The following is an 11,133-nucleotide window of genomic DNA, read 5'->3' as shown; positions in this document are numbered from 1 at the left end:
ATTTCCCTCGACATCAGTCTGGGCTGAAATCGCTGGCAGGTTGACTCCTATTTCTTCTCGTCATGGTTTCCCTGAAGATGCCAGGTCACGAACTGCATCAGATGTTGACAGAAGGAGTGGGAGAGAGAGGAGCTGCATTGCCTTTTGTTTGTGGAGGCAAAGGGCCAGGATGGGAGGGCGGCAGACCCCGGCCTCGGCTGACTGATGAACGGACTTCCTGCTCCCTCTTCTCCAGGGGCTCTGCTCCAACAAGTCAGGCATCCAAGCCCAGAGAGGGAAACCTGGGTCTCTGACTTTGGGCCACATGGCCCAGCTGGGCAGTGCTGCCCAACCCCATCCAGCATGAGCCCTGCCAGCCTGGCTGGCCTCGGGGGACAACAGTCAACTGCTGGAGCAGTACACGGGGAGTCTTCTGAGGCTGGGGGCCTGGGGCAACACTGCCCAAAGAAAGGACCACTTTCAGTGGGGGGTACTTGACATGAGTTTAGCTACACAACTTTAGCATTTTTGTAAATGGTTATGAATTTTTTTCTAATTCGTTCAAAACTAGAAAAATATGACACCAAATTCACCAATAACCATTTATGATACCATGACACGCTGTAGAGTGATTTCTTTAACCTCTGCCACATGGTCACATTGCATGGCCGTTTTGATTAGGACGGCTTTGTCTGCCCAGTAAGACTCTGACTTCCTTACAGGGGAGGGCTATGCCTGCATTGGTGAGGTTCTGTCATTGAGAGCCCGATCAACAAGAGAAACTGGGCATGAAAAGAAGCAGAGCTGGGTGCAATCTTCCCAACTCTTGTCTCCAAAAAGCAAGTTTATTTTACAAGTTGGTGACAGAATCAATTCTTTAAAAACATCTTTCATTTGCCTTTCATTGACCCCTGGCTCACATCCCTGGCTCTTCTTTGTTCTTTAGTCCTCTTTTGAGGCCCCAGATCTCCTGAGGCCTGGGAACAAGGGGCATCATGTCACGAGGAATCTACAAGGGGAGGGATGCCAGCACAGTCACCAGGGGATACCTGCCCTTGCAGATTCCTGGAGCTTTAGATCTCCAGAGAAGGGGAGGCAGCCCTTACACCCCACTGGGGGGCCATCAGAAGGTGGCCGGGGGCTCCCTCTGGGGTGGGGCCCATGGAGGGAGGGCTGGGTTGGCTGAGTGCAGAGGGAGCCCGTGACTAGGGATTTTCATGTGTGCATTGGTTGCACATGACTGCTCCATGTTTCCAGGCAGGATGAAAGAGGATTTGTTTTATGCCCCATCTGAGAACTTTAAAAAGGGAAGGATTAAAAGAAACAGGAAATGCAAGAGATTTCTGTGCATTAATTTTGTATCCTGCTACTCTTACCAAATTCATTGATTAGCTCTAGTAGTTTTCTGGTAGCATCTTTAGGATTCTCTATGTATAGTATCACGTCATCTGCAAACAGTGACAGCTTTACTTCTTCTTTTCTGATTTGGATTCCTTTTATTTCTTTTTCTTCTCTGATTGCTGTGGCTAAAACTTCCAAAACTATGTTGAATAATAGTGGTGAGAGTGGACAACCTTGTCTTGTTCCTGATCTTAGAGGAAATGTTTTCAGTTTTTCACCATTGAGAATGATGTTGGCTGTGGGTTTGTCATATATGGCCTTTATTATGTTGAGGTAAGTTCCCTCTATGCCTTCTTCCTGGAGGGTTTTTATCATAAATCGGTGTTGAATTTTTTGAAAGCTTTTTCTGCATCTATTGAGATGATCAAAATTAATGCACAGAAATCTCTTGCATTCCTATACACTAGTGATGAAAAATCTGAAAGAGAAATTAAGGAAACACTCCCATTTACCACTGCAACAAAAAGAATAAAATACCTAGGAATAAACCTACCTAAGGAGACAAAAGACCTGTATGCAGAAAATTATAAGACACTGATGAAAGAAATTAAAGATGATACAAACAGATGGACAGATATACCATGTTCTTGGATTGGAAGAATCAACATTGTGAAAATGACTATGCAACCCAAAGCAATCTACAGATTCAATGTAATCCCTATCAAACTACAATGGCATTTTTCACAGAACTAGAACAAAAATTTCACAATTTGTATGGAAACACAAAAGACCCCCAATAACCAAAGCAATCTTGAGAAAGAAAAACGGAGCTGGAGGAATCAGGCTCCTGGACTTCAGACTATACTACAAAGCTACAGTAATCAAGACAGTATGGTACTGGCACAAAAACAGAAATATAGATCAATGGAACAGGATAGAAAGCCCAGAGAGAAGCCCACGCACCTATGGTCAACTAATCTATGACAAAGGAGACAAGGATATACAATGGAGAAAAGACAGTCTCTTCAATAAATGGTGCTGGGAAAACTGGACAGTTACATGTAAAAGAATGAAATTAGAACACTCCCTAACACCATACACAAAAATAAACTCAAAATGGATTAAAGAGCTAAATCTAAGGCCAAACACTATAAAACTCTTAGAGGAAAACATAGACAGAACACTCCATGACACAAAACACAGCAAGATCCTTTTTGACTCACCTCCTAGAGAAACGGAAATAAAAACAAAAATAAACAAGTGGGAACTAATGAAATTTAAAAGCTTCTGCACAGCAAAGGAAAACATAAACAAGACGAAAAGACCACCCTCAGAATGGAAGGAAATATTTGCAGACAAAGCAACTGACAAAAGATTAATCTCCAAAAGTTACAAGCAGCTCATGCAGCTCAATATCAAAAAAAGAAATAACCCAATCCAAAAATGGGCAGAAGACCTAAATAGACATTTCTCCACAGAAGATATACGGATTGCCAACAAGCACATGAAAAGATGCTCAACCTCAATAATCATTAGAGAAATGCAAATCAAAACTACAATGAGGTATTACCTCACAGCAGTCAAAATGGCCTTCATCAAAAAATCTACAAACAATAAGTGCTGGAGAGGGTGTGGAGAAAAGGGAACCCTCTTGCACTGTTGGTGGGAATGTAAATTGATACAGCCACTATGGAGAACAGTATAGAGGTTCCTTAAAAAACTAAAAATAGAACTACCATACGACCCAGCAATCCCACTACTGGGCATATATCCTGAGAAAACCATAATTCAAAAAGAGTCATGTACCACAATGTTCATTGCAGCTCTATTTACAATAGCCAGGATATGGAAGCAACCTAAGTGTCCATCGACAGATGAATGGATGAAGATGTGGCACATATATACAATGGAATATTACTCAGCCATAAAAAGAAACGAAATTGAGTTATTTGTAGTGAGGTGGATGGACCTAGAGTCTGTCATACAGAGTGAAGTTAAGTCAGAAAGAGAAAAACAAATACCATATGCTAACACATATATATGGAATCTAATAAAAGAAAAGGTTCTGAAGAACCTAGGGGCAGGAACCTGAATAAAGATGCAGACATAGAGAATGGACTTGAGGACACAGGGAGGGGGAAGGGTAAGCTGGGCCAAAGTGAGAGAGTGGCATGGACATATATACACCACCAAATGTAAAATGGATAGCTAGTGGGAAGCAGCCACATGGCTAGTGGGAAATTAGCTCGGTGCTTTGTGAGCACCTAGAGGAGTGGGATAGGGAGAGTGGGAGGGAGATGCAAGAGGGAGGAGATATGGGGATATATGTATATGTATAACTGATTCACTTTGTTATAAAGCAGAAACTAACACACCATTGTAAAGTAATTACACTCCAATAAAGATGTTAAAAAAAAAAAAAAGAAACAGGAAAAACTCAGTTTAGTTGAGAGTAGCCGGGATCACGTCAGATCTCTTGGAATGGACAGATTATACTGGAGTGAACGCATTCATTCACTCAACAAATATTTATCGAGCATCTCTTGAGTGCCAGGCAAGGATCCAGGCACTGCTCCACGGGCTGTATTAAAGTGTGGCTGTTTTGAATGACTGAGTCAGATCTGGGTCGTGGTAAGGAAGTGAGTACCATGTTATTACAGTGTTTACCAAAGAAAGCGTCACTCTTAGGCTTCATGCAAAGAAACTCAACCCCTGCCTCAGCGGCTTCGTGCATTCATGAGCACGAGCATGCCAGCCCTCCTTGCTGTGCAGATACCATCAGCCCGCCAGTCCACGCCGGCTGTGGAAAACAGGGCAGACCCTTGGCAGGGGCTCACAGTGAAGGCTGCTGGGGCAGAGAGGAAGGAGCCGGGCAGCTCTGAGGCTCAGCCCCTGGGGAGCGAGCTCCTACAGCAGGAATAAGTTCACTCTGTTTCCTCTTCAGGGGGGCATCTGCCCTGCGTGGAGGGTCCTCTGACCCTCAGCCCAGAAGCGGGTGCTGGGGAGGGAGCTCATGGCCTTAGAGGAAACTGAGTAATAGTTCTGAATGCAATTATTAGATACCTTTTTTCAGGTCTTTGAGGAAGCATAGCTTTGTGTGCCTTTAAACCACAAAGAATGTGGCATAGAGAAAATGCAGCGGTAAGAAAGGAAGGTCTGAGTCTAACCCGGGAGCAGGCAGAGCACTCTCGGATGGCCGTCACTGCCCCTTACCTCCGCCTTTAGCACCATTAATGACCATTAATACCTATTTCCTGCTCTCCAGCCACAGCGACGATGACCAAGAATAAGTTGGAAAATGAGTCAAGAGAAGAGTCAGTCCAGCCCAAGGTCAAGGGCCTCACTGTTGTAAGCCGAGCCCAAGTGGAGCCAGAACCTTCTCCCAGTCTGGGTGGCAGGGCCCCACTTTGCAATGAGCCTGCTTTATTCACTGAGGGGCTCAGGACAAGGCACTTTCCTCCAAAGTGGTGCTTCTCAAAGCGTGGTCTGTGGACCAGCCACAGCAGCAGCACCCAGGAACTTGTAAGAAATGCAAATTCTTGGCCTCTCAGAAGCTCCCATGGGTGTTTGAGGGCTATGTACCATGAGGGTGCTGGGAGGGAACTTGAGGAGCAGCCGAAGTCGGGGCAGGGGAAGCAGGAGGGGGCGGTGTACAGACTAAGCCGGGAGAAAGCGTCCATGAGCACGTGTTCGCGGCTGCGGAGAGCCTGCCAGGAGAAGAACCCAGGCGTCCAGGGAATAAGTTAACAAGGTCCCTGGTGATCCTGTCATGAGCAGTCCACTGTGATGGTGAAATCCCCAGGCCAGTGTGCAGTGAGTTGAGCCATCAGTGGTAGGTGAGAAAAACAGAGACAATCTCAGGAAGCTGGACCGTAAAAGAGGACAAAAAAACAGGACAGTGGCAAGTGGAAGCCAAGGGGTGAGTGGTTCCTCTGTTATTAATGTGGGGAAACATGGAAACAGAAGCAAGTCTGCTGAAAGAAGAGGTTCAGAAATGAGAGAGATTTGAAGTTGCAGTGGGGAGGGAGGAAATCCGAGGGAGCAAATTACTGCCCAGGAAAGCAGAAGGGGATGGACCCAGGGCACAGCCTGAGGGTTGGCCACTCTTGGTCAAGAAGAGGGACAGCCCTTGCCGGAAATTCTCTGGCTTCTAGACTGGAAGGAAGTGGAAGTAGGTGGGGACAGATAAATGGGAGAATTGAAGGCATTAAAGCACCGTGTGACTGGACTCTGAAATGCGAGGCCGGGTGCAGAGTGATGAGCCGGAGTAGAATGTGGGTGTTCCGGGGGTGGAGCAGCTCCCAGGGGAGCGAGGCCCCCCGCCTGTGGCTGCAGGTGACCCCTGTGCTGGGAGGAGGTCAAGGACTGAGGGTGTGGGGTGGGGTGGCGGGCTGGGGGTCAGTTCATGTGGATATCCATGCTGCCCAGGGGGCAGTGATGTGGAGGCCGAGAGGAAAAGCTCTGAGTCAGAGTCACGGCCTTGGAAAATGAGGAGAGGGGCCTGGGGAAGGTTGGGAGACAGAAATGAGGAGGGGCTGAGGGGGCCTGGGCTGGAAGTCCAAGCCTCGCAAGAGGCAGGGCTCACAGAGCAGAGGCTTGGAAGTGGTCTCTGGGGCCCAGGGGAAAGCCTCCAGCCAGCCCTAAAGCCACTGCCTGGGCCTGGGTGTTGGAGGGTGAGCAGCTCTGCCCAGGAGGGCACAGGGAGGTGGCAGCCAGTTCCTCGAGATGCAGGTGGAGGGAGCAGAGAGGCAGAGGCTGAGGAGGTGGGGGATGGGGACCACAGACCCAGGGTTCAAGGTGGGCTGGGCTGGAAGGGGCAGGACAGTGGGAGCAGTTGGGTCTGGTAGGAAGCATGGAGGGTCTAGGGGTGGAGGAGGCAGTGGATCTGCCTCCAAAGACCTTGAGTTCAGGGCCATGTCCCAGGCCAGGGTAGGAGCCTAGCTGCCGGACTGGGTGAACACAAGCTGAAACACAGGGGCCCAGAGGCGGGCAGGGCCAGCCGATGCTCTGTAGGCTCCGAGCCAAAGTCCCACTCCCCGAGTTAGGCCGGACACATCTCCATGGGGCTGTGGCTGGTCACGTTCTCGTGTTGCCTTTGATGCCCTCTTGTCTCACTCTGCCTGGGTACAGCCCATCCCAGTGCAGCTCCCACCTTCTCCACAAGCCTTTCCTGATCATCCCAATGTACAGTTTCATGTATATAAACATATAAACAAGATTATATGCCAATCAAAGATGTATCACGTATGTTTTATAGGGATGTCACTATATCAGTATATCATGTATATTATAAATGCTTAAAAATAGAAATGAAAAATTATTAGACAGAAAGCAGCTATAATAGAAGTTGTGGTGTATTCAGACCGCTGCCCGAAGGATGATCCTGTAACCCCACCAGGCTGCACACGCTCTCCTTTGGGGCGGCTGGGCTGCATTATGAGCTGCTGGGGTATGCAATTGTCTCAGATTTCCTACGAGTCTCCTTTGTGAATAAAAATTGTGTCATGGGCATAGTGGATGCTCAGCAAATATTTGTGAAAGGGACAAATAAACAAGTGACCCAGGAAGCTTTTAGAATAGAGGCCACGTCACAGCACGGCCAGTGGTGTGGACTTTGGAATCAGACGGGTTGCAGTTCAAGTTCCAGCTCTGCCCCTCACCAGCCCTGGGGCTGAGGGCAAAGTTTTAGGCTCCCTGAACTTCGGTTTACCCCCCCCCCCCAGTGAAAGGGGGACAATGCCCGGAGCTCCCCGCAGGCTGCTGTGGGCTGGAGTGCACCATGAAGGGGGCCCCCGCCTAGCAGCGGTGTGACATGAGCCCTCCGAGTAGCCAAGCTCTCATAGGAGGGAACAGGAAGCATGTGAATTTCGGCCGCGTTCAGTGGCTGGAACTTGAGCACCAGGGGAGAGTGGTCAAGGCAGGGCTGGACCAGGAGTAGCTTCCCTGACGCCCTTCCAGACAAGGGATCGGTTTGGTTTCAATTCTGAAAATGGTACGTATGGAAAATTGCTGTGTGACCAAGTGATTCCTTCTTTCTTTTGTTTTTTATAAAACTTATATTTGCTTCACTGTAAAGTAAATTTATCATAGAAATGAGAGAGATGTAGAAAAAAATGAGTTAAAAACTCACATTTCCACCATGGAAAGATCATCTTTATTTACATTTTGCTGTATTTTCTTTTAGCCTTAAAAAAATTCTATGCACCAGCTTTTTGAAAAACATAATTGCAAGTATTCTATATGTGTGTGTGTGTGTGTGTGTGTGTGTAATCTATAAATGTTTGTCCTATTTTTAATTTGACATCATGACATAGCGTTTTCCTCATTACTGCAGATTCTTCGTGAGCATGATTTTAGTGACCGTGTACACCCACGGAGCTGTTTCTCCACATGTTTTCGGAGCCTCTGCAGCTCGGCCATCTCCCCAGGTGCTGGGCAGTCCGGCTTCCACCCTTGTGTCTTCAACCTCCAGGGCCCAACTCCAGCACGGCATTAGGGCTCCTTGACACATGAGACCCAGCAGAAGGACGAGGTCCGTGTTCAGAAGACCCAGGCACCAGGCCACGCTCACCTCTTGCCTTCGTTCTCGTTCTTTGAAAGCAGGGTAGTAACAACCAGACCTGCCTCGCAAGGCAGCTTCCAGGTTAAGTGAGATCCTAGCTCTGAGGCTGCTCTGTGAATTGCCTGGTGTTGTCCAAACCTTGGTTTATCGGATTCATTAGCACTTTTTACATGCCAGCAACAGGAAATCCAGCTCCACACAACTTAAATTGGCTCACAGAATCGCAACGTCCAGATGCTGAGGTCCAGCAGGACCCAGAGCCTGAAGGACACAGTCACAGGCCTCAGTGACCTCTGTCCCACATTTCTGCTCCTTCAGTGGTCGCATCCTGGGACAGATTATCCCAGAATGCCCCAGACCCCTCCCTGAGGGAGGCCCCCCCCCTGCTGGCAGCCCCAGGAGAGAGCATGCGGTCCTGACTGCTCCAGTAGAGGGCCAGGCCCCATGCCCTCTGCCCCAGCGGGGTCCGCCCACCGAACCTCATAACCTAAGAGTGGGGAGGGGGTACCCCAAAGGAAGGTCGGGTGCTTCCACCAGAAGTGGGACAGATCTGGGGAGGGGCCAGCGGGAGATGCCCACTTCTCTGGCCATCATTCCTACTACTGTGGCCAGAGGGAGGTTCTCAGAGCAGGAGTCCCCACCACACCCCAGTGTGAGGGAGCTGTGGACTCCCCAGCCTTGGGTTGGAATCCTGCCCCATCACCCGCCTCCACCTCCTCCCCAGCTGGCTGCGCACAGAAGCAGTCAACATTCTCTTCCCGAATTCCCAGCAATGGGGCCACACCCCCAGGCGATCCCTCCTGGTGACCCATGAACAGGGAGGAGGCCTGACTCCCAGTGACCTCATCAGGTGACTCAGCGCATGGGGAACAGGGCCCAGGGTGTGTTAGGGACCCCAGCCCAGGTGAAGGGCCCCACGGAGCTTTAGAGGCCCCAAGGGTACCGCTGAGAACGCAGAGCTGATGCGTCCTGGAAGAGCGGGGGCGGGCAGAGGGCAGAGCAGCAGAGTGGGTAACTGTCAGAGGAAGCGCTAGTGCCGTCAGGTCAGGTCCGGGAGCTGGGAAGGCCAAGCTCTGCCCAGCTGGGAAGTGAGGCCTGTGTGATAAGCATGTCCCCACGAGCTGCCCCGCCCGCATGGGGAGGAGCGGGCGCTACTGACAGCTGGGCTCCTGCCCTGTCTGCCGGGGGGCATCCCACCGTCTGCGCTCATGTTTGTACTCGGTCCCTGCCCCAAAGGCTCACAATCCACCTGATATGGGGTCAGTCCAAACAGCGCCGGAGGGTGTGTGCACAGCCAGGCGGGGCCCGCTCCCTCTCCTCGAGGGGGACAGAAGCAGGCCTCAGAACACCCTTGGGAGCTGTGGGGGGTGGGAGGGAAGGAAACAGGGAGCTGGAGGCCTTTCCAGTGAGGAGGCCACAGACCCGGACAAACACAGGAGGAGGAGATATGGGTGAAGAAGCAAGACTGACGAAAAAGCAAATTCCTTCCAGAAGCGAGGTGGGACCAGTGGGAGCGCGAGGCCAGACCTCGACCCAGAGCCCGACAGACAGGGAGCAGAGCGGGATCCAGGTGCCCCAGAGGGACGTCGTCCAGGCCAAATGGGAACTTTAGGAAATGGAAAAGGTGCGCAGCGCGTGCCCTCGTCGGGGCTTCCGTGGGGTGACCCTGCTGTGGACAGGTGTGAAGATTCAAGGAGAGGGCAGGGTGAGGAAAGGAGGGGCACCTCTGAGCAGGAAACACGTGTGTGTGTGTGTGTGTGTGCGCGCGCGTGCACTGCAGCCACGACAGAGCCCAGGCCTTGGGCTCCCAGGAGAGGGTGTGGAATTCCAGGGCTGGGGCTGGGACGCCTGGCCTCTTCCAGTGCACACAGAGGGGACACCTCGGGGAGGAGAGAGGAGAGGGGTCCTGGGAGGAGGCCTAATCCTGCAGTTCCCCTCCTGGACCCCCAACTCCATCCCCAACATTAGGGGAGAATGGGCCTCCAGTTAAGCTTCCTTAGGGATGGGCAGGCTTGGGCCCCCCACGCCTTCAAGCACCTCTGGCCTGGGGTGACAGGTGACAGCCCCCCCCAGGCTCAGCTTCCACAGAGGGGGCTGGATTAAGTGTCTCCCGCGCTCCATTGAGCAGAAGCCTCTGGGGAGACGTTTCTGGAGAAAGGAGGCCTCCGAAGGAGAAAGCAGAGAACAACTGAGGAAGGATCAGGGCCTAGGAGGGAGCACTGCTGGCTTAGCAGAAAACAACAACGGTAACAATGGTGACCACCACGGAGCTGCTCACTCCCCACGCAGCTCGCACAGACAGGTTGAGCAACTTGTCTTAGGTGATACAGCCAGTAAGCTGACAGAGCTGGGAGAACAAGAGGTCCCTCTTTGGACCATGGAGCCCAATGCCTTGACTATACAGGTAAGGAGTCAGCTCTCTCCGGGAAGAAGCTCACACAAGGTGCCTACAGTTCCTTCTCCAGAGCTGGGGATGGGGGACAGAGTGTCGGATCAAGGCAGCCACACCGCCTGGCATCTGTGGATCAGCCCTGAGTTGGCTCTCTGAGTTCCAGGGCTTTGTCTGGGCTACTGGAGACAAGAAAGACCCCAGGAGGTTCCCAGGGCCTGGGTGGACTTTACAGTAGCAAGTCAGGCCATTCCCCTGGGGTGCTGGCTTTCCTCTACAGGGGCCAGGAGTGGTGTCACTGGTGAGGAGACAAGACCTAAGGGGTAGAAATGCAGCAGGAGGAATGATTTTGAATATCACAGAGGAAAATATCTAGAGGTGTTTGAACTACACTGTTGGCCAGCAGTCCAAAGGCAAAGAGCTTTCTGCAAAAAGTTATCCATCAAGTCCCTGTGTGTAAAAGACAAAAGTTAGAGACACCCCCAACATTCAACAGCAGCGGAGGGCTTAAATAACTCCTGGTTGCCCACTCAGCCATTCAAAGAGAGGGTGACAAGCCCCTCTCAACGTGGAAAAATGCTTATTGTAAAAAGTAAGAGCTAAATGCTATACTGTGATTTTTCTAAGTACAAACATGCTTATTGGAAAGAAACGGGAAAAATAGAAACCTGAGTAAAGTTTTAACAGTGGTGTGGGATGATGGGTGGAGTAGAGTTCAAACACAGTTAAATTATTTTTGAAAGACTATAATATAAAGATTAACAAACAGTTCAAAAACAAGCGTCATGGCAAAGAGACAAAGCATTGGTTTTCTGGTTACTTGGTAACATCCAAACGACAGGATCCACGGGCCCCAGGCCCT

This window comes from Balaenoptera physalus (genome assembly GCF_965194825.1).
Source record: "Balaenoptera physalus genome assembly, chromosome: 4".
Lineage (NCBI taxonomy): Eukaryota > Metazoa > Chordata > Mammalia > Artiodactyla > Balaenopteridae > Balaenoptera > Balaenoptera physalus.
Note: the sequence above shows the minus strand (reverse complement) of the source record.